The 26,329-nt window shown below is 48.9% G+C and overlaps 1 pseudogene; it reads right to left on the bottom strand.

Moving 5' to 3' along the window:
- Nucleotides 1–1,063: 1,063 nt before the first annotated feature.
- LOC132225602 (histone-lysine N-methyltransferase PRDM7-like) lies at nt 1,064–25,738 on the bottom strand (annotated as a pseudogene).
- Nucleotides 25,739–26,329: the final 591 nt, after the last annotated feature.

The following is a 26,329-nucleotide window of genomic DNA, read 5'->3' as shown; positions in this document are numbered from 1 at the left end:
CTTCAGGTTTGTCTGGACACAAACTTTATTAAAACGAGGCCAAAAGGACCATGAGGGACATTCGTGTTGACATCCCCATAGCACTTACGGAACGGTTCGTCTATTGCCTCTCCTTTTGAAAGCAGAGGATTTGTTTGACCAGTTACTTCTGTACTAATTACACACTTGGGGAGGGAAAGGGGCCAGCAGCCTTCCTCAAAAGCACCCTCAGAGCCTGGGGTATGAGGTATGCGGTGCTTACACTTGCCCTGTGGCTGCTGAGGTGCAATTTAGGGCTCATGATGCATCCTCCCTGCAAAGACAGGGCTTCTCCCCTGAGTGTGTCGTCTGGTGTCTCATGAGATTGGACTTCTGTGTAAAGCCTCGACCACACTCTCTGCAAACATAGGGCTTCTCCCCTAAGTGTGTTCTCTGGTGTTTGATGAGACTTGACTTATCTATAAAGCCTCGCCCACACTCCCTACACACATAGGGCTTCTCTCCTGAGTCTGTCCTCCGGTGAATGATTAGAGTTGACTTATCTGTAAAGCCTCTCCCACACTCCCTGCACACATAGGGCTTCTCTCCTGAGTGTTTCTCTGGTGTGTGATGAGAGATGACTTCTGTGTAAAGCCTCGCCCACACTCCCTGCACACATAGGGCTTTTCCCCTGAGTGTGTTCTCTGGTGTTTGATGAGACTTGACTTATCTGTAACGCCTCGCCCACACTCCCTGCACAAATAGGGATTCTCCCCTGAGTGAGTCCTCTGGTGTCTGATGAGAGATGACTTCTGTGTAAAGCCTCGCCCACACTCCCTGCACACATATGGCTTCTCCCCTGAGTGTGTCCTCTGGTGTCTGATGAGATGTGACTTCCGTGTAAAGCCTTTCCCACACTCCCTGCAAATATATGGCTTCTCCCCTGAGTGTGTTCTCTGGTGTGTGTCGATATGTGACTTATCATTGAAGCCTTGCCCACACCCTCCATGATTGATTGTTACAATTTTTGACATTCTTACTCCCACAGATAATTTGCCTGTGTTCTTTGGATTTACGTCCTGGCCTGTGCTGGGCTCTTCCTCCATTATTCTCTCACGCTCACTGGAGCTCCCTGTTTGTCTGTTGGGAGGTTTGAAAGAGTCCCCTGAAGGTCTCCTGTGCCTGATCCTTTTAAGCAAAGGTTTGGACGTTCCTTTGACCTCTTGACCTTCAGCTTTGTCATTCCACCCATGTGGACCAGGATGTTGCTGCTGCTGTTGATTCTGATGCTCTGGGCCGGGTTCCCCTGACTGGAAGTGTTTTCCTGCAGGTGCTGCTGGCAGAATCTCAGAGGGGTGATTGAGTTTCACATGTTGGCTGAGGAATGTCTGACTGGAGAAGGCCACAGAGCAGGAGGGACATGTGTGGATCTCTGGCTTTGGTTCTGCTGAAGGAGAAAGTTTTGGTCAGGGCATGTGTGGGCAAGGCTGCCTGTGCCTTACGCTCTGTCTCCTGGTAAGACCTGTCTCCGGAATCATTCTAACTGTGTTGACAGTGCAAGATCTGCCTCCCACAGAGTGTTCCTTCACAGTCTACTTTCCTTTTTCTTTGTCTGCACTGCTCTTCTGCAGAAATCCAGAGACCCCATATCAAAAGTCTTTTCTACAGCCCTGGTCAGTTTGGATCAGTGGATAGAGCTTCAGCCTGTGGACAGAAAGGTCGTGGGTTTGATTCCCATCCAGGGCATGTGCCTTGGTTGCAGGCTTCTACCCGGCCCGGGACCTGGTCAGGGATTGTGCAGGAGGCAACAAATCGATGTGTTCCTCTCACATTGATATTTCTCTCTGTCTTTCCCTCTCTCTTTCACTCTCTATAAAAATCATTGGAAAAATATCCTTGGTAAGGATTGAAAAGAAAAAAGGTCTTACAGATCAAGGACCATCAGAAGCCATTTGACTCCTTATATGGGTTTGACTATCGTGACATTTCCATATACATGTATCTTCTAAGTCATGTTAAAGAGAAAAACCACAGGCCTGGCCAGGTATCTCAGTGGTTGAGCATCAACCCATGAACCAGGTCGTCACCATTTTGATTCCTGGTCAGGGCACATGCCCAGGTTTTGTGCTCTATCCCAGCAGGAGGCAGCTGATACATATTGATATTTCTATCTCTCTCTTCATTTCCCTTCCTCTCTCTCTCAAATCACTAAACATATTTAAAAATAGAGGAACAATAGGCCCCAACTAGCAATTGCTTCTCTCTCAGTTTTCCACAAATCATAAAATGGAAATATGTCTTTCCTCACACAGTATTCCTACTTGATTTCTTTCAGTGTTAGCCTATTTCAAATACACTACAAAGTCCTGTTTCAAAATATCTCCCCAACCATGCCCTAGCCAGTTTGGCTCAGTGATAGAGCGTCACTTTGGCGACTCCAGGTTCCTGGGTTCGATTCTAGTCAAGGGCACGTCCCTTGGTTGCAAGCTCAATCCCCAGCCCTGGTTGGGGTGCCCGTGGGAGACAAGCTATTGATGTTTCTCTCTCTGTCTCTCCCCCTTCTACTCTCTCTCAAAAAATAATCTGTGGAAAAATATCCTTGGGTGAGGATTAACAACAACAACAAAAATATTTCCCCAACCTGCTTCTTACACTCCTGACTCCCGTCCCTCTCCAGCCAGTCCGCCTTCCTCTCTCACTTGGAGTTGAAATAATCTCGGAGGGGATTCCCCACTGAAGTTTATTTTCCAAAAAATTTAACAAAGCATAGTTTTAGAACATGCCACTCTGCAGCTGAAAACTGCTCAATTGTCCCGTCTCACTCAAGAAAGTCCCCAGTATCTCAGCTTGGATCATAGGCACTGTATTTCCAGGCTGCTAGGCATCTGTCCAACCTTTGTTCTTACCTTCTGTACTGAGACTGAGACGGGAGTAGCCCTCAGTCAGCTCAACACCCCACCGCTTTCCTTCCCTGAACCAGCCACTCCCTCTGCCTGGGACCTTGTGACACAACTGTTGTAACTGTTGTCTCCTGAGAAAGCCTTCCCTTGACCTCTGCAATCCCACACACCCACCTTCCCCTCACACTGATCCCTAGGCACTTGTCCAGGTCCCGTTTTCTCCAAAGCGCTAACCACTGTGTAATATTAAGCACATGCACATATGTCTGCCATTGCTTCCCTCCTTCATCAGCCAGCTGCTCAGGAGCAGTGATTCTGATCATGGTGTTCATCTGTATTTCCAGCTCCCAGAACCCTGCGTGGCACCGCGTAGGAATTCACATGACAAGTCACAAAATAATGAATGAATGCATGTTAACACACACATTTCATTTAGAAATATGCAGTAAATGAAGCAGAAACAGCTAAAGTGTTAGAAAACAAAAACAACAACCCAAAAACAACCACCTTGATGAGAGAGTTGGTTAAGTGCCTGAAACCTTTTTTTTTTTATTTGTTTTGCCTCTAACCCTTTCAGCACTGTATGATGCTGTGTATTTTGTGCATGAAGTATTTTTTAAAATGGAACAAAAATAGGCCCTGGCCAGTGTGGCTCAGTTCGTTGAGCATTGTCCCATTCACCCAGAGGTAGCCAGTTTGATTCCTGGTCAGGGCACATGTCTGGGTGGTGGACTTGATCCCCAGTAGGGTTAATGCAGGAGGCAGCAGATTGATATTTCTCTCCCTCTCCCTTCATCTCTGTCTCTAAAACCAATAAAAGCATATTTTTAAAAATTAGAACAAAAATAAAAATATTAAAATTGTTCCTAAGAATCAAAAACCTATGTGATGAGCCATCCATTTCTGAAGCATCTGATTTGAAGCTTTGCTGACTCAAGAGTGGAGTTTACTCTACTTGAGAGTTGGAGCATGAAAACTTCTAAGAATTCTTTCTTTCCATGTTGAAGAAGAGTGGTGCCCACCTCTCCCGGCCACAAGCTCTGTCTTCCACTTGCTGCCCCACTTGATGCCCAGCTTTTGGCCATACTCTTCTCCATACCAGACCAGCAGCTCACAGCCCGTCCTCACGACCCGGCAGGTTCGGTAGAAAATCTGCCTGTGATATTGAAAGGCCACCAGGTTCTGTTCTTGGTCATCCCTGGCGCAGTTCACATACCTGGCGTTGAGGCAGATGAAAGGAAAGAAAACCACAGGCGATGAGTTTCCACTACCTGTCATATTCGTGTCCAGCTCCTCACTGACGCTTAAGGCCCTCAGCACTGATGGCTCCCACACCCATGCTCCTGGGGAAACTTCTGTTCAATGTCCAAGCCACTGTCACAATGTCATGTGAATTCCTGTCTCTAAGTCCTGCTCACAGTGCTCATCCTGCCTAATGCCATTTCCAAAGCCTCATTGCAGACTTCCCCATCAAACCTGGTGACCTCTAGCTTCTCTAAGCTGTAAGTCAGGTTCTGTGTTACACCACAGAACTCGGGGCTTGATCTAGGACTCACATCATTCAACACTCAGTCCAAGTCTACCTTCTCTTCAGAGGCCTTTGTCGAGTCTCCCCACACTTTATTGAAGGCATCATTCAGTTGCCTCCCCCAGGTTCCCACAGAAATGTGGAGGTCTCTCTGTCTAAGAAAAATAACACAGAACAATAGTAGTTTATTCATAATCTGTCTCCCCTGACACAAGGGAGCCCCTCAGGAAAGGGCCATGAGCACTATTACTCTGCAGGCTCCAACACCCAGTTGTAGTTAGAATGAGTTTGGGATGATGTGCTGCCCTCACAGGTTGAGACTATCCTTGGTTCAAGGCTATCTGGGCACTGGGCACTTCTTGAAAAATAGGAAAATTAGAGTTAAATGTTTATGAAATAAAATGTTTCATGTCCGTCTGCAGTAGGTCCTCCCTAGGGTCATGGATTGTGTAATCTGTGTAAGTAATGAATTCCTTCCTCCAAACTGGAACATAGTAGGTGTTTAACTAATGTCCATTAGATAAATCACAGAGTAATACAGGATCCTCAAGGATTTCCCAGTCAGTGCCTAAACCAGAGACTTCTATTTTGAGGTCAAATGCTATACTTTTACATCCTTTTTTCCTAAATGTCTCTAGATGTTAAAGATCACTGTATGGAGAAAAAAGGGGAACAGAGAACTGAGGGAGACCATTAGGGAGGCATGATGGGAAGGACAGACATGTGGGTTGTGAGGCATGAGTATCCTCTTTAGCACCCAGAAGCCTAGTGACCTTACCTCATCCAGTTGGCCTGAGATGTATCCTTTCCATCCACATACTCATAGCAGTTTCTCCCTTTGGTGATCTGCATTTCAGGAAAAGAAGTTAAAGGCCGTGTGTGTGTGTGTGTGTGGTTGTGTGTATATAATAGAAGAATTACTTTAATCTACTGTCATCAAATCTCTTTCAGCCTGCATGGTGATTCAACTGCCAATGGTGATCACAGGATATTTTTCTTACTCATCATCTACACGTCGGAGTCGATTTGTCCACTAAGCAGGAGCCCCACAAGGGAGGAGTCTGTACCACTTTGCTCCCATTTACCCTCTGATCCTTAGAGAGGAGCTCCATGTTCATGCAAAGTCCGCCCAGTGCACAGAGCTAACTAACCATATGGTCCCCATCCATGTCCTAGCATGTAGAAGGTGGGGGCCCCCCAAGCCACAGGAGGGACGGGGAAGCCAGAGGACAGAGAAGAGGTAAACTTCTCACCAGCCAGGAGTAGCCGCTGTTGGCTGTGGCTTCATCTTCTGTGACCTGACCCTCATAAGGGCCAAAGTGCAGGCCCTCGGGCAGATCACATTCCTCATTCCACACTCCAAGCCCAGCCTCAGGGATGCCTGATGGTCCGATTCTCAACCCAGGGGGCAGAGTGAGGGCTGAGCGGTTGGCATGCCCCTTGTCCGCGGCACTGTCTTTTACAAACGTAGGAGGCCCATGCACAGCACAGCTGTCAATGAAGAAGTTCTGACACTTCTCACAATCTGGAGGCAAGAGCAACAGGGAAGAGGGAGGGTGCAGTGCATGTTCCTGGACATGAAGGGCTTTGGAAAGAGCTCACATCTTTGAGCCTCAATCCTGTACTCCTGGTCATGAGAGGAAGGGAATGATTTGGGCACCCAAAGACCAAGTGAAATTCTTGCATCAAGACATAACATGTTCCTTGGTGAGGGTGAGCTTACATAGGTAGTCATCGTCCTGGGGCTCGCTGACCTCTTGGTAGACACAACACTTCCTCTCTCGTAGGCTATACATCTTCACTTCGATCTCCTTTCTCCTGAGGTCTACATGGGAGAAGGGCAGGTGACTGAGGGGATGAGGTCTGGAACATTAGTCCCTATCTTATCAGAAAACACACAATGTCCAACCATCAAATGATCGCCTGTTCTATTATAGTATGTGGTATTTTCCTCCATTAACTAAAAGACTAGCACTCCACACTGACTATTGGTGGCTGATTCAATTTTAGTTTCTAGATGATCCCATTATGAGGTTCAACCTCCCAAGCTTTGGTCACTCATAAAGTATGTATTGAGGGAACATTATGTGTTAGGCACTGAGTAAAGACCTGGGCACACAACACCAAGAGAATATGGTTGCTATTATCACAGATGGATTTATTGGACAACTTGCATGTGTCGATTGTTTAAGATTTAATTTAATGCTATCAAACTATATGTGACCCATGTTTCCTTATGTTCACTTTACACATTAGCATTCAGGAGCTCAGAGAGTTGGTAAGATTAGCTCAAAGCTTCAGTGCTAACTCCAGTTTCAAATCCAGGCCTATGCAAAGTCCACCCCACATACCTAGGCTATACTGATTAGCCTTTCTAGAAGAATTAGTGGAACTGAAATCTCCAAATTATGTAACTTACCCAATTTCGATCTAGGGTGCTGTCCAGAGGGACTTGCTTCTCCAGGAGGGGGCACTGGTTTCTGAGTCTGCTCTGAGTCACTTGTGGTCAACAAATTTGCTGTTCCTGACAATTCCTTCAAAGTAGACTCATTACTTAATGACGTCCTGGACTTTGCGTTCAATGTGGAAGTCCCATATTAAAAGGTAACATGCATTTATTTAATTATGTAGGGTTTATGATATATTTTCACATACATGACTTCAATGAACACTTCAACAACTCTGAAATACCTGTTAAGTATGAATATTAGAGGAAAAAGAAATGGCCAATGTGGGTTGTGAATTGAAGACTAGAAACCATGCCTTAAGGACCTTTTTTTTTAATAGAACAGTGAGAGTGAAAGATACTGGGAAGAAAATAAGTCATAGTTGGGCCCTAACCAGTGTAGCTCAGTTGATAGAGTGTCAGCCTGCGGATTGAAGGGTCCTTAGTTCGATTCTGATCAAGGGCCAGTGACTTGGTTGCAGGATCCTCCTCCCTGGCCCATGCCCTGGTCTGGACTTATGCAGGAGGCAACCAATCAATGTGTCTCTCACATTGATATTTCTCTCTGTCTCTCCCTCTCTCTTCTATTCTCCCTAAAAATCAATGAGAAAATATCCTTGGGTGAGGATTAAGAATAAAAAAGAAAGAAAGAAAAATAGTTGGCAGAGCCCTGGCTGGTGTAGCTCAGTTGGTTGAACTGAAGGGTTGCCGGTTCCATTCCCAGTCATGGTACATGTCCTGGTTACGGGTTAGATCCCAGGTGGGGGTCTGTGTAGGAGGCAACCGATCCATGTTTTTCTCTCTCACTGATGCTTCTCTCCCTCTCCCTTCCTCTTTCTCTCTAAAATCAATAAAAACGTATATTTTTCAAAAAAAATGGCTGGCAGAAACCTATCGGGAAAATAAGGAAAATTATGCTAAAACTAGAGACCCAGTGCACGAATTCATGCACCAGCGGGGTCCCTCATCTTGGCCTGTGGGATCAGGCCAAAACTGGCTCTCCGACATTCCCCGAGAGGTCCTGGATTGCGAGAGGGCACAGGCTAGGCTGAGGGACCCCACTTGGGCACGATCCGGACTGGGGAGGCACGCGGGAGGTTGGCCAGCTGGGGAGGAACCGCAGGAGGACTCCAGGGTGTGTCCGGCCATCTCCCTCAGTCCAGATCAGCTGGACCCCAGCAGCAAGCTAACCTATAGGTCAGAGCGTCTTCCTCCTGGTGATCAGTGCACGTCATAGCAACTGGTCTACCGGTTGACTGTCTGCCCCTTGGTGGTCTGTGCACATCATAGCGAGCAGTTAGTGGCATTAGCATGTCATCATCATATTATGCTTTGATTGGTTGAACGGGCGACTGGACACTTAGCATATTATATAGGATGTGCAAATTACTATATCACGGGAAGAATACTTGTAATTAGAGTAGTTGGTTCCCACCAATTCTGTTTGAATAAGGTTGTGCTACTAGCTAGTTCTCTTCATTTTTCCTGACCTATAACATGCTAATTCTTAATGTTATAATGAACATGACATATAACGGTGTTCACCAAAGTGTTCTGTGAGCTCTTTGGTACAGTGTGAAAATCAAATTACAGTCCTGCTATCAATGTACCTCTCAGTCGTCTCTGTATTTGAAATCACATGTAAATTATCTTCATTATTTTTTGACCCTATTCTAGTTTAATTTGTAAATTTTAAAGCACTCTTTCAGCCAACATTCAGGGGCCCTCAGGGACCCTGAGCTGGGCCTGGGACTTCTGGAAGAGAAAAATCTGCTGTGAACCAAAGAGCTCACAATGCAGATGTAGGCAGGGGGAGCAAATGATTCAAACAAGATGACACTGTCCTAATTAGAGCTCAGAGAAAGAAGCCATGCTTCTTACTGGAATGAGCATTCAAAACCAGTTCCAGATGGATGAGCTTCTATTGAATAGTGTGTCATCTCTATGAAGTTCTTAAGTCACTTTATTTATTGTTTCTCAATTGTCAAACCTGAAGCTCCCCAGAGTTGAGAGATGCTTTCTTTTATTTGACCAGGAGGCTCTGATGCTGGGGTTCCTATGTCCTTCTTCATGGGGGAACATGCACCATGCAAACTGGCTATATGTCAGTAAGCTTCCGCGAGTCGGAAGTCTTAGTGCATCTCTCACGGCAGCATAGTGTTTGGAATCATCAGTCAGTGAAAGACGTAATCATGTATGGATAAGACAGTGGAAACTGCATGAAACTATGGACATTTTAATGAGCTTGTAAGTGTTTTAGAGATGAAGCTATGGATTAGAGTGCATGCCCACCAATACTGTGATCTCAGACATATAATCAAACACTTGTATATGTCTGAAACCTCAGTTTCCTCATCAGAAATGGTGGTAGTTATAGTACCTACCTCATAGGGTTGTGGTAAGGTTTAAGTTAGTTTATTCACGTAGAATTCTTAGAGTCTGAAGCATTGTGAATATAAAACCCGTGGCAGCTACTATTGTAGCTGATGTTATTAACGACTGAGATGATATTGGGCATTTTGTTGAAGAGGTCAGGAAAGAAAGGTGGCAGTTTCTAGGATGCACTCTGAGGTTTAACCTCTTCCCTGCATTTGCATCAAGGAGGAAGAATTTCTTTTCAACAGGATTTGGGGAATACTCACCTTCTGATGTTTATTCTGTTCCACTCTGAAGGCCACCCAAGAAGGTTTAGCTAAAAGATGGTGAGAAATCAATAATACATATAATTTCAGAGAGGAAGGGAGAGGGAGAGGGAGAGAGAGAGAAACATCAAAGATGATAGAGAATCATGGATTAGCTGTCTCCTGAACACCCCACAGCAGGGATCGAGCGCACAACCTGGGCATGTCCCCTGACTGGGAATCGAACTGCGACTTCGTGGTTCATAGGTCGATGCTCAATCTCTGAGCCACGCCTGCCAGGTGAGAAATCATTTTTGGTTGGTAATTATTTCAAAATCTGGGGATTATTATTTTTTCAGAGTCTGAATCAGAGAGTGATCTAAGGACAGAACAAGGATGATTGGAAAATGTTTTTTGATGTTTCATTAGGCTTATGCTTTTATTAGGAGCATCAGCTAATTTTCTTAAAATGTTTAAAAATAGACAAAACCCCATCTGTACTTCATCCTCTGTTCAATATATATATATTTAAATTGGCCTAGCCGTGGATGGGCGGCTCAGTTGGTTGGAGTATTGTCTTGTACACCACAAGGTTTCAGGTTTGATCTGTATTGGGGTGTACACGGGAGGCAACGGATAACGGATAAATGTTCCTCTCTCACATTGATGTTTCTGTCTCCCTTTCTGTCTCTCTCCTTTCCTCCCTCTAAATTCAATGAATATCCTTGGGTGAGGATTTAAAAATAAAATTGCCCTAAACAGCAAAAAATAAAAAAAATTGGCCTTTCATGACACAAATATAATGACAGTCACGTAATTGCAAAGAATCTCTACTCTGCTACCTGGCCCTTTCTCCTCTCAGCCTTCTGTCTTCACACTGGCCTTGTCCAGTCCAATGGCACCAGGACCACCTTGCCTCCTTTCTTTCTTATCCTTCCTCCTTTGCACATGTAGACTGTGCCACCTTTCCTAATCACTAGATTCTGATCAGCATCACACGGTCTTAGGAACAAAGACTCAGGTCTAGTCACCACAGAAACAGAGTTTCGGGCAAGTTAGAGATAACGTCGTGACTTTAGCTATGTTCCAACCTCAGACCCTACCAACCAGACTTTCATGAAACCTGGCAGATGATGCCATGGCTGACATGGAACCTGATACAATAGTGAACTACTTCCTACCCTGGCCCACAACCCAACCCCCTAACTACCATGAGTAATAATTTTCCCATATGTCCCCATGCAGGTCTTAGAGCACTGCTCACCCGTCAGACCTTCCTCCTTCTATGTGATGACAACTCTTCTGAATTAGTTATTTTTTACTCACTTTTATATTTTTGTATACTTGTTTGTTAATGTTCTATATCTATATAATTATATTATTATTCTTTATTTTATTTTATATTTTGTTGATCTGTTTCTTACCAGTTTGTAAGTACTCGGTGAATTAGGTTATTACATTTGTTCCTCTTTTTTCCCCCCATAACTCCCCTCTTCCCAGTTCCCACCCCACCCTCCACCCTCACTCGCCACCCACTGTCCTCATCCATAGGTGCACGTTTTTTGTCCAGTTTCTTCCCGCATCTCCCATACCCCTTTCCCCCCAAGAATAGTCAGTCCATTCCCTTTCTATGTCCCTGATTCTATTGTGATCACCAGATTATTTGTTCACTTGATTCTTAGATTCACTTGTTGATAGATGCATGTTTGTTGTTCATAATTTGTATCTTTACCTTTTTTCTTCTTCTTCCTCTTCTTAAAGGATACCTTTCAGCATTTCATATAATACTGGTTTGGTGGTGATGAACTCCTTTAGTTTTCCTTATCAGTGAAGCTCGTTATCTGACCTTTAGTTCTGAATGATAGCTTTGCTGGATAAAGTAATCTTGGTTGTAGGTTCTTGGTATTCATCACTTTGAATATTTCTTGCCATTCCCTTCTGGCCTGCAAAGTTTCTGTTGAGAAATCAGCTGACAGCCGTATGGGTATTCCCTTGTAGGTAACTGAGTTTCTTTCTCTTGCTGCTTTTAGGATTTTCTCTTTGTCTTTTGCTCTTGGCATTTTAATTATGATGTGGCTTGCTGTGGTTCTCTTTGGATTCCTTTTGTTTGGGTTCTCTGCGCTTCCTGGACCTGTAAGTCTATTTCTTTCACCAGGTGGGGGAAGTTTTCTGTCATTATTTCTTCAAATAGGTTGTCAATATCTTGCTCTCTCTCATCTTCTGGCACCCCTATAATTCTGATGTTGGTACGCTTGAAGCTGTCCCAGAGGCTCCTTACACTATCTTCATATTTTCAGATTCTTTTTTCATTTTGCTTTTCCAGTTGTGTGTCTTTGGCTTCTTCGCATTTTGAATCTTTGACTTGATCCTTGTGCTCCTCTGGTCTGCTGTGGGGTGTCTGTACAATATTCTTTATTTCAGTCAGTGTATGCTTAATTTCTAGTTGGTTCTTTATCACAATATCGAGGATCTCATTAGATTTCTTGAGAATCTCACTACATTTATCGGCGGTCTAACCAGTCTTTTCGAGGGCCTTACTCAGTTTATCGGCAGCTTCTAGACAGTTCTTGAGAGACCTTAAAAGTGTGGTTTTGAGCTCTATATCTTCCATTTCTGACATTTGCATCCTGTTTCTTTGTCTCCGCATTTTTTTATCTTTTCTTGGTGCACCCCCTAGTGGTCTTTGTGCGCAGTCTTGTTGTAGTTAAGCCTTGATTGTTGTTGGTTGGCAATACCAGGGGTGATTTGACCTCCAGGCTAACTGGCCATGAGAGTGAGCTGTGTCTGCAGTGGGAGAGCTTCTGTGCTGGATCTCTAGGGCGGTGCTAATCTAGCGTTTGCCTGAGGCTATGCGGCAAACGGCTCTGCGCAGGGCTTGGGCGGGGCGGGTCCCCGGGGATCTACAGGGCGGGCCGGAGTGAACAGTTATGGCTGCTCTCAGTTCCGTCCCTAGGGGCTCTGCCTCACAGAGTCCCAGCAACCGCTGCAAACCTCGGAGAGAAAGCTGCCTTCGAGTTCCGACCGAAGCCAGACAGTCCTGCTTCTCCCGTTTGAATCTGGGTCCCTAGAGACTCGCCCGGATCTGGAGCTCCAAGTCAGAAACTCCCTCCCGATTGAAAACAACAACCGCGCCCTCCGCCGTTAGCCCGCTCCGCCCGCACTCCAAACCTGAGTATTTCACTTCAGCTCTGCGCCTCCTCTGAGTCTGGGTATGATATTCTCTTTCCTCCTAGTTGTAGAATTTCCACTCAGCCAGCCTTCCTGTGGTTCTGGATGATGTCCGTACTGTCTTTTAGGTGTACCCTTGAATTGGTTGTTCGAGGCAGCAATCTCCTGCGTTTAACCTATGCCGCCATCTTGGTTTCCAGCCTTTATTTTATTTTTTTTTTCCATCACCATTTATCGCCTTCTACTATTATTTTTTAATCCTCACGTGAGAATATATGTTTATTGATTTTAGAGAGAGAGGAAGAGAAAGAAAGAGAGGGAAACATAGATGTGAGAGAGAAACATCGATCACTTGTAGCCCATACACACCCCGGCTGGGGGTGGAACCCAAAACCTTTTTGGTGTATGGGAGGATGCTCCAACCAACTGAGGCACCGAGCCATGGCTATTTATTTATTTTTATTTTGAAAGAATGTTTATTAAAGCTGGGGACAGTGAAACAAGGAAGGACTTAGGATAGAAGCAGCAGCAGGAGAGAGCCTAGGCTGGGCTGCTGTGTTGCTCTAGAAAGGTTAAAGGAAAGAATTCAGCCTAGGCGGGCTGCTTTGGCTCATTGGAAAGTCATAGCAAAGGGGCCTTGGAGCCAGGTTCAGGGGGTTAGCCTGAATGACCTGCCACTGCCCATACTCTCTGGTGCAAGTCTCCTGGGTCTCTTAGTTTAGGAGATGCACACCTAGTGGGGGGGGAGTAGAGGGGAAAGGGTGAGGGGTGTGTGTGCTCCCAGAGAGAGAACAGCTTAAAAAAATTATATATATATATATATATATATATATATATATATATATATATCCTATCTAATAAAAGAGAAACATGGTAATTGGCATACGACCACTACCCTTCCCATTGGCTAATCAGGGCAATATGCAAATTAACTGCCAGCCAAGATGGCGGCCGGCAGCCAGGCAGCTTGAAACTAACATGAGGCTTGCTTGCTTCAGTGACAGAGGACTCCAACGTTCCCCGCCTGCCGCTGCAGGCCTCTGACCTGCAACTCTAAGCAACTATGTAACAAATATAGAAGCTAAACAAAACCCCAGAAACCTGCTTTAGTCCTGGGCTTCAGCCAGCAGGATCACAGCATTGTAAGCAAAGGCCAGAAACCTACTTTCAGCAGTGGAGGCCTAAGAGCTGGAGCCAAACCTCAGAGCTAAAGCTGGCCCAGAATAGAAAAAAAAAGAAAAAAAGGAGTGGTTGGGAGCTTCAGTCACCCCCAGCCTGAAAACAGCCCTCAGCCCCTCACCCAGACTGGCCAGGCACCCCAGTGGGGTCCCCCACCCTGATCCAGGACACCCTTCAGGGCAAACCAGCCAGCCCCACCCATGCACCAGGCCTCTATCCTATATAGTAAAAGGGTAATATGCCTCCCAGCACCAGGATCAGCGGAGCCGAGAGTCCTCCCGGCACCGGGATCAGTGTGACGGGGGCAGCGCCCAAACCCCCTGATCGCCCTGCGGCTCTGTGTGTGACAGGGGCCGGGGCAACAACCCCCCAGCCTCCACACGGGCCCTGCTCTGTGTGTGACGGGGTAGAGCCATAACCTCCCCATCGGCCCTGCCCTGAGTGTCAGATTGGCTGCGCCCCAACACCCTGATCAGCCTTGCTCTGTGGTGATAGAGGGCAGCACCCCAACCCCCTGATGGGCCCTGCTCTGTGCATGACAGGGGGCAGCGCCCCAACCCCCTGATTGTCCCTGCTCTGTGCGTGACAGGGTACAGAGGCCCAACCCCCCTGATAGGCCCTGCTCTGTGAGTGACAGGGGGTGTTGCCGCAGCCTCCCCATCGACCCTGCCTTGAGTGTGACAGGGGGCGGTGCCCCAACCCCCCAATCGGCCCTACCCTGAGCGTGACTGAGGGTGGCATCGCAACCTCCCGATCGCCCTGCTCTGTGCATGACAGTGGGCGGCTCCCCAACTCCCCAATCAACCCTGCTCTGAGCCCAACCAGGGGCTGCACCTAGGGATTGGGCCTGCCCTCTGCCACCCGGGAGCAGGCCTAAGCCAGCAGGTCGTTATCTCCCAAGGGGTCCCAGACTGTGAGAGGGCACAGTCTGGGCTGAGGGACCCCGCCCCCCAATGCACAAATTTTTGTGCACTGGGCCTCTAGTATATATATACTAGAGCACTGTTGCAAGAAATTTATAAATTTATGTACCGGGAATGGCGGGGGGGGGGGGGGGGGGCGGGGGTGGGCGGGGGATTCCTCAGCCCGGCCTGTGCCCTCTGTGCCTCTGACAGTCTGGGAGCCCTGCGATCCATCGCCTTCAGAGGGAGGACTGGTTCAGCATCCCCAGCTGTGCATTGGTGGCCTGGGCCTCCCTCTTTGGGGTGACGGGGAGCCCCCATTGATCACCCAGTGGCTAGTGGCCTGGGCCTTTCTCTGCAGGGCATCATGGGGGATGGTGGGGCCGGACCAATTGTGTTTCACAGGCCTTGGCTGGCCTGACGCCAGTGTGTGTCATAGCCTGGTCATCTGGCCGGTCCTTCAGCTGGTCCTCCCTGGATTTGCATATTATGGTTTTATTATTGTAGATTTAGGGGGTGGGTCTGGGTGAAGGTGAGAAAAGGGGGAGAAATGGGGGAACCTCTGTGATAGTGTCAACGCTAAATCTGTATATAATTATTGTTACACATTGAAAGAGGTTCTATGACCCTGGCCAGTGTGGCTGAGTGGTTGAGCCTCGACCTATGAACCGTGAGGTGGGGGGCCGGCAGGAGGCAGCGATGGAGGTTCTCTCTCTCTCTCTCTCTCTCTCTCTCTCTCTCTCTCTCTCTCTCTCTCTCTTTCTCTCTATCTCTCTCTGTAAAATAAATGATTCATAGAAAGTGGTTTATGTGAACAGCCTCTGGTGTGTAACTGCTCTGCCTCTTGCTCCTCCCCGGTAACTCCCGAGAGGTCGCCCGACCAACACCGGGTCGGGGTCAGGCACCTGCGCGCCCTCCGCCCGCACCTCGCGGCCTCGGGGTCCACTCTTCATCCGAGTCCTCGGAGTCCTCCGCCCCGGGCCTGGCTGTCCTCCCGCGGCGACTCATGAAGGCGGGTCGAGGGGCCCTGAGACCTGGAAGGAGAGAAAGAAAGTGTCTGTCCTGCGGGCGAAGAGCTGAGGGATGAACAGCAGATCCAGCGTCGAGCGGGGCGGAGCCGGGGCCCTGGACGGAGCCCCCCAACCCCCCGCGGCCCCGCCACCACCTCCCGGTCACCAATGCTGAGCAGCGCCTCCTAGTTGCTCTTCACGTTCCTGTGCCGGGCTCGCTCCCAGGCGCCCATCTGCGCCCACTCCTCCCGGGAGAAGTAGTGCGCCCACTCCTCCCGGGAGAAGTAGATGGACACGTCCCTGCAGGCGGCCCTGGGCTGGAGGAGAGACCGTCCGTCCGCCCCGGCCCCAGGGGGGGCGCCCCGCCTCCACCCCGTCCCCACCTCCGTCCCCACCTCCACCCCCGTGGACCCCCTCACCTTGGTTCTGTGCCCAGCTCTCCCCGCCTCCTCTGGGGCCGCTCCTGGGGGTCCCTGTTGGGGTTTATGGTGCCCCCAGCCCAGTCCCAGCAGGAGGCCGCAGTGCCTTTGTGAGGAGGAGGCGCTGATGAACCCGCTCCCGCCTCAGGACAGACTGGGACCAGGACCACGTGGCCAGGGCCACAGCCATTAAGACCCACCAGGGGGCGCCTCCTTCCCTTGGAGGCTCGCGCGGTCTCAGAGGGCGACTGAGGGGCGCGGTCAGGAGTCTGAGGGGCGGGGGTGGGGGGGGACTGAGGGGCGAGGTGGGGGGTGTGAGGGGCGCGGTGTGGGGGTCTGAGGGGCTTGGTCGGTGAGGACTCTGGGTCTCCCTGCGGCGCTGCGCACCTGGCCGAGGTCCCCTCAAATCCACGCGCTGCTCGCTGCGCTCCCGCCCTCAGGCTTGTGAGGCGGGGGGAGGGGGAGCTTCCGGCACCCAGAGTGTCAGAGGCAGCCGCCAATCAGTGATGCGGTCACAGGGCCCTGCCTGCCAATGGGCGGTTAGAAACGCGGAAAGGGCGGGGCGCAGGGTGAAGCCTTCCTGCCAGTCAATGGCAGAATCTTGTCGAAAGAGCCCGCCTTCCGCCCTCAACTGCCGGGGTCCAACCCCAGCAGGTCCAGGGGTCCCCAAAGGTGTGGATGGAGTCGGCGAAGAAGGAATGACACAGGGACTTCTCCAGCCAGGTTTGGTCGCCATGTTCTAGTCAGGCTCTCTTGCCAACCTCTGCATTCAGGTTCAGTCCAGGATCCCTTGCCATGTTCTCTCCAGCGAAGTTCTTCTGTCTGTAAAGAAAGTTCTGTGTAGGTTCTGTGCCTAGGCTCTGTCTCTCTTGGTCCTGTCTTCCAAGCCCTGTGTTCTAAGTTCTGTGTTCTGAATTCTGTCTCATGAGTTCTGTGTTCTGAGTTCTGTGTGTTTCTGTCTTGTTACAACTGTATTTATACCAGTTGATTCAATCCTATCAATCTCTATTACAAAGGTTAGGGCGTTTCTTATCTCCATTCCAGGGAGAAAAGATTATGTAGTTTAAGCATGACTGTTCGTAGTTAAAGGGATTAATTACCCGCCTGGCACTTAGTTGAGGGGTTTTATTCCCTCCCTAACTTCAGGGGAAAATCCCTACCTGGGGAAACCACCTTTCTCAGAGACCTTGGTTAAAACACATAGTGCCAAGAACAGTATGCCATATATGCCAGGTCCCTTGAAACAGCAAGCATGGACCGGCTCCCAGCAAATTCCCCCTTTTTTATTTTTTAAAAGCAGGCATTAAAAAGAAAAACCTGAAATGCTCTCTTATATCCATTTTAAGAGTAGGATTGGCGCTTTCTGCTATTACCTGAGTCCTGATCTATCACCCCAGGGAGAGCTTGCCAATCCTGCACTTTCCCGGGGTGGAAAGGCTGCAGTGGGGTTAAGGATAAGGCTCCTTGGGCCTACCTTCTCCCATGCCTCTACATTTACCTTTCTGGCACCTTTCCTTCCTCAGAAAAGCATGGACGTATTTCTTGTATAAAATGTTCTGTCTGACTGGGAGTAACCTTAATTCCTCTGCTAGCAAGCATATGTGTTAAAAGATCAATACAGAGCCTTATTTCTTTAGACTCAGTATGGCACATCTTCTTAATCTAAAGATCAATACAGAGTCTTCTTTCTTTGGGCTCAGTATGGCACATCTTCTCAATCTAAGAATCAATACAGAGTCTTCTTTCTTTGGACTCAGTATGGCACATCTTCTCAATCTAAGTTCTGTACTATCCACCTTCTTACCCTACTTATCCTCTATAGGGGGGTCTGTAGCACCCTGGTGGAGTCCTATCCGTCCCGAGTGTGGGGTTCTCAATGGGGGGGGCTTACCTAAGGGAATCCTGTTCCAGGGGTTCCCAAAGGTGTGGACGGATTCGGCGAAGACTATCCACCCTCTTCCTACGGTGGAGTCTGATCCGTCCCGAGTGTGGGGGTTCTCAATGGGGGAGGGGGGCTTACTTAGGGGAATCCTGTTCCAGGGGTTCCCAAAGGTGTGGACGGAGTCGGCGAAGACTATCCACCTTCTTCTTACGGTGGAGTCCGATCCATCCCGAGTGCGGGGCGCTTACCTAGGGGTCCCTGTTCGGGCGCCAGATGCCGGGGTCCAGCCCCAGCAGGTCCAGGGGTCCCCAAAGGTGTGGACGGAGTCGGCGAAGAAGGAATGACACGGAGACAGCGTTCAGTTGATCAGCAGCCTAGCCAGGATCTCCAGCCAAGTTCTGGTCTTGATCTCCAGAGAGGCTCTGCTTAGGATCTCCAGGACAGAGTCGGCAAAGAGGGAGAGACTCGGAGGCAGTGTTCAGTTGATCAGCATGGTTGGGTTCTCTTGCCTGGTTTTATTGCCAGGTTCTGTAGGTTCTCCAGCCAGGTTCAGTCTGAGATCTCAGTCCCTGTCCAGGATCCTCCAGCATGCTCTCGCCAGCGAAGTTCTTCTGTCTCTAGAGAATGTTCTGTGTAGGTTCTGTGCCTAGGCTCTGTCTCTCTTGGTCCTGTCTTCCAAGCCCTGTCTCCTGAGTTCTGTGTTCTGAGTTCTGTGTTCTTAGTTCTGAGTGAGTCTGTCTTGTTACAACTGTATTTATACCAGTTGATTCAATCCTATCAATCTCTATTACAAAGGTTAGGGCGTTTCTTATCTCCATTCCAGGGAGAAAAGATTATGTAGTTTAAGCATGATTGTTCATAGTTAAAGGGATTAATTACCCGCCTGGCACTTGGTTGAGGGGTTTTATTCCCTCCCTCACTTCAGGGGAAAATCCCTACCTGGGGATTCAACCTTTCTCGGAGAGGTGACCTTGGTTAAAACACAGTGCCAAGAAGGTGAGCAAACATATTAAGAACAGTATTCCATATATGCCAGGTCCCTTGAAACAGCAAGGAAGGACCGGCTCCCTGCAAATTCCCCCTTTTTTATTTTTTAAAAGCAGGCATTAAAAAGAAAAACCTCAAATGCTCTCTTATATCCATTTTAAGAGTAGGATTGGCGCTTTCTGCTATTACCTGAGTCCTGATCTATCACCCCAGGGAGAGCTTGCCAATCCTGCACTTTCCCGGGGTGGAAAGGCTGCAGTGGGGTTAAGGATAAGGCTCCTTGGGCCTACCTTCTCCCATGCCTCTACATTTACCTTTCTGGCACCTTTCCTTCCTCAGAAAAGCATGGACGTATTTCTTGTATAAAATGTTCTGTCTGACTGGGAGTAACCTTAATTCCTCTGCTAGCAAGCATATGTGTTAAAAGATCAATACAGAGCCTTATTTCTTTAGACTCAGTATGGCACATCTTCTTAATCTAAAGATCAATACAGAGTCTTCTTTCTTTGGACTCAGTATGGCACATCTTCTCAATCTAAGAATCAATACAGAGTCTTCTTTCTTTGGACTCAGTATGGCACATCTTCTCAATCTAAGTTCTGTACTATCCACCTTCTTACCCTACTTATCCTCTATAGGGGGGTCTGTAGCACCCTGGTGGAGTCCTATCCGTCCCGAGTGTGGGGTTCTCAATGGGGGGGGCTTACCTAAGGGAATCCTGTTCCAGGGGTTCCCAAAGGTGTGGACGGATTCGGCGAAGACTATCCACCCTCTTCCTACGGTGGAGTCTGATCCGTCCCGAGTGTGGGGGTTCTCAATGGGGGAGGGGGGCTTACTTAGGGGAATCCTGTTCCAGGGGTTCCCAAAGGTGTGGACGGAGTCGGCGAAGACTATCCACCTTCTTCTTACGGTGGAGTCCGATCCATCCCGAGTGCGGGGCGCTTACCTAGGGGTCCCTGTTCGGGCGCCAGATGCCGGGGTCCAACCCCAGCAGGTCCAGGGGTCCCCAAAGGTGTGGATGGAGTCGGCGAAGAAGGAATGACACAGGGACTTCTCCAGCCAGGTTTGGTCGCCATGTTCTAGTCAGGCTCTCTTGCCAACCTCTGCATTCAGGTTCAGTCCAGGATCCCTTGCCATGTTCTCTCCAGCGAAGTTCTTCTGTCTGTAAAGAACGTTCTGTGTAGGTTCTGTGCCTAGGCTCTGTCTCTCTTGGTCCTGTCTTCCAAGCCCTGTGTTCTAAGTTCTGTGTTCTGAATTCTGTCTCATGAGTTCTGTGTTCTGAGTTCTGTGTGTTTCTGTCTTGTTACAACTGTATTTATACCAGTTGATTCAATCCTATCAATCTCTATTACAAAGGTTAGGGCGTTTCTTATCTCCATTCCAGGGAGAAAAGATTATGTAGTTTAAGCATGACTGTTCGTAGTTAAAGGGATTAATTACCCGCCTGGCACTTAGTTGAGGGGTTTTATTCCCTCCCTAACTTCAGGGGAAAATCCCTACCTGGGGAAACCACCTTTCTCAGAGACCTTGGTTAAAACACATAGTGCCAAGAACAGTATGCCATATATGCCAGGTCCCTTGAAACAGCAAGCATGGACCGGCTCCCAGCACTCAACCCCTGGTGGTGATTGGCTACCCAGGGTCCTGCGAGTGTCCATCAAGAAGCTTTCAGCCAGGCACGGATGGGCGGTGTCCAGGGCTCAGATTCCTGTGGTTTCGCGGAGGGACCCCAGGAGCCCGGAGCCCCCCGCCCGGACAGGTGTTGGGGTGACACATCCTTCCTGCCGCCTGACCCAGTCTGTGTTCCACCCAACGGTATTTAAGTCCCGGACTGTCTTCCAGGCGCGTGTGTTCGCTTCCTTAGCGAGAGGACCAGGCGGTAGGCCGGGAGTTGCCTTCTGGGAAACAGGGATTCCCACTAGAACAGCGGTTCTCAACCTGTGGGTTGCGACCCCTTTGGGGGTCGAACGACCCTTTCACAGGGGTAGCTTAAGACCATCGAAAAAACACATATATAATTACATATTGTTTTTGTGATGAATCACTATGCTTTAATTATGTTCAGTTTGTCACAATGAAAATACATCCTGCATATCACACATTTACATGACGATTCATAACAGTAGCGACATTACAGTGATGAAGTAGCAACGAAAATAATTTTATGGTTGGGGGCCAGCACAACATGAGGAACTGTACTAAAGGGTCGCGGCATTAGGAAGGTTGAGAACCACTGCCTTAAAGGAAGCTGTCAGCCAATTCCTTTGCGAAAACGATCCTCTGGGTCCCTCTTGTGGCCATTCAAAGAATAACACCTTATGCTTCTGTCCGTGGTTCTGAAATGTTAGCTAATATCCCGTGAATTTGATGGAAAAGTCTACCCAAAAAACCACAAACAAACAAAACCTACAGAAAACCCTACAAAATCATCGAGGCTGTCCAGGGTGCAATTATTCCTTCCCCGGATGGACTGAAGTCACGGGTCTGGCTTTTGCACCCCTTCCTGTCCCAGCCCTGCAGAGGGAGGCCTTGGCTGCTGCACTGACATGGGGAAGCTGTGCGTTCAGTAATTCAGTCCGTAACCTAGAGGCTGCCATGATTGGAGCAGTCAGTCCTGGGGCGGCCGCCGTTACCAAGGCAGCCAGTACAGGACAGGTCTCCTTTCCTGAGGCAGCCAGTAACCCGGCGGCCGCTATGATTGCAGCAGCCAGTCCTACAGCGAGGCGCAAGGGTATCGCAAGAACGTGTTATTACCACTAGACTCAGCGGCTTCTGTAGGGCATTACTGAGGCAGCTAGTACTCTGGAGGCTGCAATGATCAATGTAGCCTAGAGGCGGGCATTACTGAGGCAGTCCTTCCCCTGTAGGCTGCCATTATTGATGCAATCAGTACCAGGGAGGCTGTCATTGTTGATGGCACCTCCAGATGCAGGGTATTATGGGAACATGTTAGTAGCGTGAAAAAATTTGAATTTAAACTTTTGTGTTGAAACCCAGTGTGTTTTTTTAAAAAATATATTTTTATTGATTTCAGAGATGAAGGGAAAGGGATAGAGATGGAAACATCAATGATGAGAGAGAATCATGGATCAGCTGCCTCCTGTATCACCCCCTCCCTACTGGGGATCCAGCCCGCAACCCGGACATGTGCCCTGACCGGGAATCGAACCAGGGGCCCTTCAATACATAGGTTGTCACTCTCCCCACTGAGGCACACTGGCCAGGGCCACAGTGGTTTTTTTTAGAAATATACATTTCTACTAGTTCAGAAAGGAAGAGAGAAAGATCAATGATGAGTGATCATCATAGATTGGCCGCCTTCTGCCAGAAGAAAGAGTGACATTTGCTCTCATCTGCTAAGCAGAAGGAATAGTCCTGGCCAGTGTTGTTCACTAGTTAGACCTTCGGGTGCCCAGGGAAGGGTCGCTGGTGGGATTCCTGGTCCAGAGCACATACCTGGGATGCAGGCTTCATTGCCTGCCCCGGTCTGGGCTCTTGTGGGAGCCAAAGATCCATGTGTCTCTTGCATATTCATGTTTGCTTTTTTGTTTCTTCTCTATCCCCTCCCTCCCTCCCTCCTTCCCTCTGTCTGTAAAAACATATCCTCTGGTAAGAATTAACCAAAACATAAACAAGAAAAACGTACAAAGAAGGAAAAGCTTTGGAGGGTGTGAAAAAGCAGCATACCCCTAAAGAAACGCACCATGATGAGCAGAGCATTCAGCTCCGCTGATGTTTTTCCACGGAATGTGTCTATAAGATAAAAATAAAATGTATGAGTGTCTCTCAGCTGGCAAGATCCTGACACAACACGACGAGGCCATTCTAGCGCGGTCCTTGCAGGGTCTCCCAAGCCACCACGTTGGGGCGAGGCTCTGGGGGTGGGGGGGCGAGGCCGGGACAAGCAGAGGAAAGCGAGGCGTGAAGGAGGCGGGGAATGGACAGAGGAGGGTCCTGCACGTGCTCCCCTCTACTGCGTTGTGTCGCTGCTCCCAGAGTCCCCCACACTGAGAAGATGGGAGCAGACTCACCCGGTGTCAGTGACCAAGGGACATACAGGCTGAGGGACACACAGACTGAGGGACACATAGGCCGAGGGACACAGAGACCGAGGGACACACAGATAATCGAGGACGCAGTGGCCTGGAGAGGTGACATCCGGGAACCTGTGACCACTGTGCTGGTTCCTCTTATCCTCCCAGATGTACCTTCTCAGAGGTTTTTGACTCCAGAACCCTGGATTCCATTTCCACAGACAGCACCTACTTCATGGTGACTCTGCCCAAGACCCAAGACCTCTCTGGACATCCATTCACACATCAGTTGTTTGAAAAGTGATCTCAAACTTATTCTATATAGTTATTGTATGTATGAAAAATAAATCCGAGCCAAGCAGTCATCTGTGTGATGTATTCTACATTTGTATTATACATACATTTTATTTTAGAAAACGACATTTCCCGTACAAAGTTGCCTTCCTAAGTGTAATTAAGTGAGCATGTTAAAAACTTTGTAAGAGTGGCCCTAACCGGTTTGGCTCAGTGGATAGAGCGTCGGCCTGCGGACTGAAGGGTCCCAGGTTCGATTCCGGACAAGGGCATGTACCTTGGTTGCGGGCACATCCCCAGTAGGGAGTGTGCAGGAGACAGCTGATTGATGTTTCTCTCTCACCGATGTTTCTACCTCTCTATCCCTCTCCCTTCCTCTCTGTAAAAAACCAATAAAATATTAAAAAAAAAACTTTGTAAGAGTGAATGTTTTACTTGGCAAATGTTTAGAAACTTGGTAAGTATTACTGTGTATCGCTGCCCAAGGAACTGTTGGCGGTCATGTGTTGTCACCAAAGCAGAATGTTTGCTAAATGACTGGTCCCCTTGTTGAGACAACCTTCATGGTTTTCCCTTCATTCTGTTATGAACCTATAGGCAGAAGGTAGAAGTAGGCTTGTACTGATGCCACAGCTCCCACCTGCTGTGATGATGGAAACAGGCCTGATGCTCCAAGCAGCATGAGAACACCAGCAAGGTAAAGGCTCTCATCCCCCTGGCATGTAATCTACCCAGCCAGGGCCGCATTGTCTTTGTAGAAAGAGGTCATCCAAATAGCAACACACAGCCCAGCAAGCGAGGCTCAATGAGTGAGTGCTGACCTATGAACCAAGAAGTGCCCTTGATTCCTGGTAAGGCCACCCCCATCACCTGATTGTTTCTCTTTGTCTCCCTGTCCCTCTGTGTGTCAGATCAAGAACAACAGATTTAAAATAAAACTGGAAACTGTCAAATCTGCTCCTATCCTCCTCCCAATAGGTATCAGATTTTACCGAAAACACCCACCACTTGTCTTTCCTAGTCATCGTGAGCATTCCAGTTCATGAATGTTCACAGTATCTCAGTTTAAAACGTGTGTGCACATCTACACCCAAACAGTGGAGCATCGCATCCTGGAGAATTTTCCATTTCCTTCCAAAGGAAGTGAGATGTGTCACACTGGACATGGAAACAAATGGTAGAAAAAGCTGGGCATGAAGTTAAAGGCTAATCCTTGCAACCTGGGAAAGATGTATTCAACAAATCAAGGCGTGACTAGTCAAACCAGAACCTTCCTGTATGTGGAGGTTTGGGCACAGGGACACCAACATTTTTAATGTGAAAGAGGACTTGATTGTGCAAAGCTTTCCTTCACCCCCTGAGAGATACTCACCGGAGGTGCTGAGCCACTTGGAAATGTGTGGTGTTTCAATGCGATGCTGGGGTGGGGGTTTGCCCCTCCTGACCTGAGCGAGAGAGCCCACCTTCCAATGTGCACAGGGCCCCTGCTTGGGTGTCAACAGACCCATGATTGTGGGCTGGCTCCTCCAGAGTCCGCTGAGACCCACAGAAAACAATATCCCAACTGGCAGATTTCTCCTGGTCCTGAGGTGTTTCAGGATTGGGTTAATGTGGGAAAACATGAGTATGAAGGTGTGGCTCAATGGTTGCTTCTGAGAGTTTCAGGTCACCAACCCAAGCCCTCAGTCATTGTAAGGAATGAGGTTTCCATTCTTCACATAGAAATGCCATCATTTTTTAAAATATATTTTTTATTGATTTCAGATAGAAAGGGAGAAGAAGGGGGGGTGGAGAGAGACAGAGAGAGAGAGAGAGAGAGAGAGAGAGAGAGAGAGAGAGAGAGAGAGAGAGAGAGGGAGAGAGAGAGAGAAATAGAGAGAGAGAAAGAGAGAGAGAGAGAGAAACATCCATGATGACAGAGAATCATGGATCTGCTGCCTCTTGCAGGCCCCACACTGGGGATCAAGCCCACAACCCGAGCATGTGCCCTGACCAGGAATTGAACCCTGACCTCCTGGTTCATAGGTTGATGCTCAAGCGCTGAGCCACGCCAGCCGGGCGGGAGAGGGAAGGTCATGGTCCCAGGTCGTGGGTTTGGGTACCCCCTTCAGGAGCTCTCCTCCAGAAACAGGTGCGATGCTAGGTCCCTCGGGCTGAGGGGTGAAGGGCCCTCACCGCGTGTGCCTGCTCCCTGCATGGATGTCCGCTCTGTTGTAAGAAAAGCAGGGCCTCTGGTTGCTGGGGCCCCATCGCCTCCCCAGGCAGACGCTTACCTATTCCCTGGAGCCTCGCTGGACTCCCACCCATGGGCCCATGAGGGTCGGTGCTCCTGGCCTCAGTGGACATTACCTGTGAACCGGTGGCCAGGAATGACCGACACGGCCTGCCTGCTCTTCTCACGCGTGTCCATGTCCCATGACTCCCCATAAGAAATGTGCAGGTAAGGATTTCAGACGGGTCCGGGGACGGTGAGACCCGCAGACCCAGGTACAAGGCCAGGCACCAGGAGCTGTTGCGAGGTGGGCGTCGCACACACTGTGAGGTGAGGTGCACCCAGCAGCTCTCAGCAGGGTTGTGAGGGCCTTTGTCCTGGTCACTCTTAGAAACCAAGGTCACTCTTGTCCTGCCAAGGCTCAGTGGGAGGGGGTGGCCGGGGGGAGGAGCATGCCTGACCCCACGACTCCTGCACAGGCAGCCGAGTCCACGCAGAGCAGTGGGGCTGCTTGAGCTCTAAACTGGCTCCTGGGCCCCACTCCCTCTGCCTCCCTTGTCCACCTCAAGGCCTGGCAGACGCTGTTCACAGAGAGTTGCGTGTTTTAACCACCGGTGCTGACCCCACTCTGAATGACACTCCAAAGCCTGGGTCACCCTCCCGCTTTATAGCTTGGAAAGAGGCACAGAGACTTTGGGGGTCTTGCCTTAGGACACACAGTTTTGAGGGAAAAGCTGAGACTCAAAACCTTGTTGACAGACCTGGTGCCGACATGCTATGCCCCAGGCA

This window comes from Myotis daubentonii, chromosome Y (genome assembly GCF_963259705.1).
Source record: "Myotis daubentonii chromosome Y, mMyoDau2.1, whole genome shotgun sequence".
NCBI lineage: Eukaryota > Metazoa > Chordata > Mammalia > Chiroptera > Vespertilionidae > Myotis > Myotis daubentonii.
Note: the sequence above shows the minus strand (reverse complement) of the source record. Positions and strands in the feature narration are given on the sequence as shown.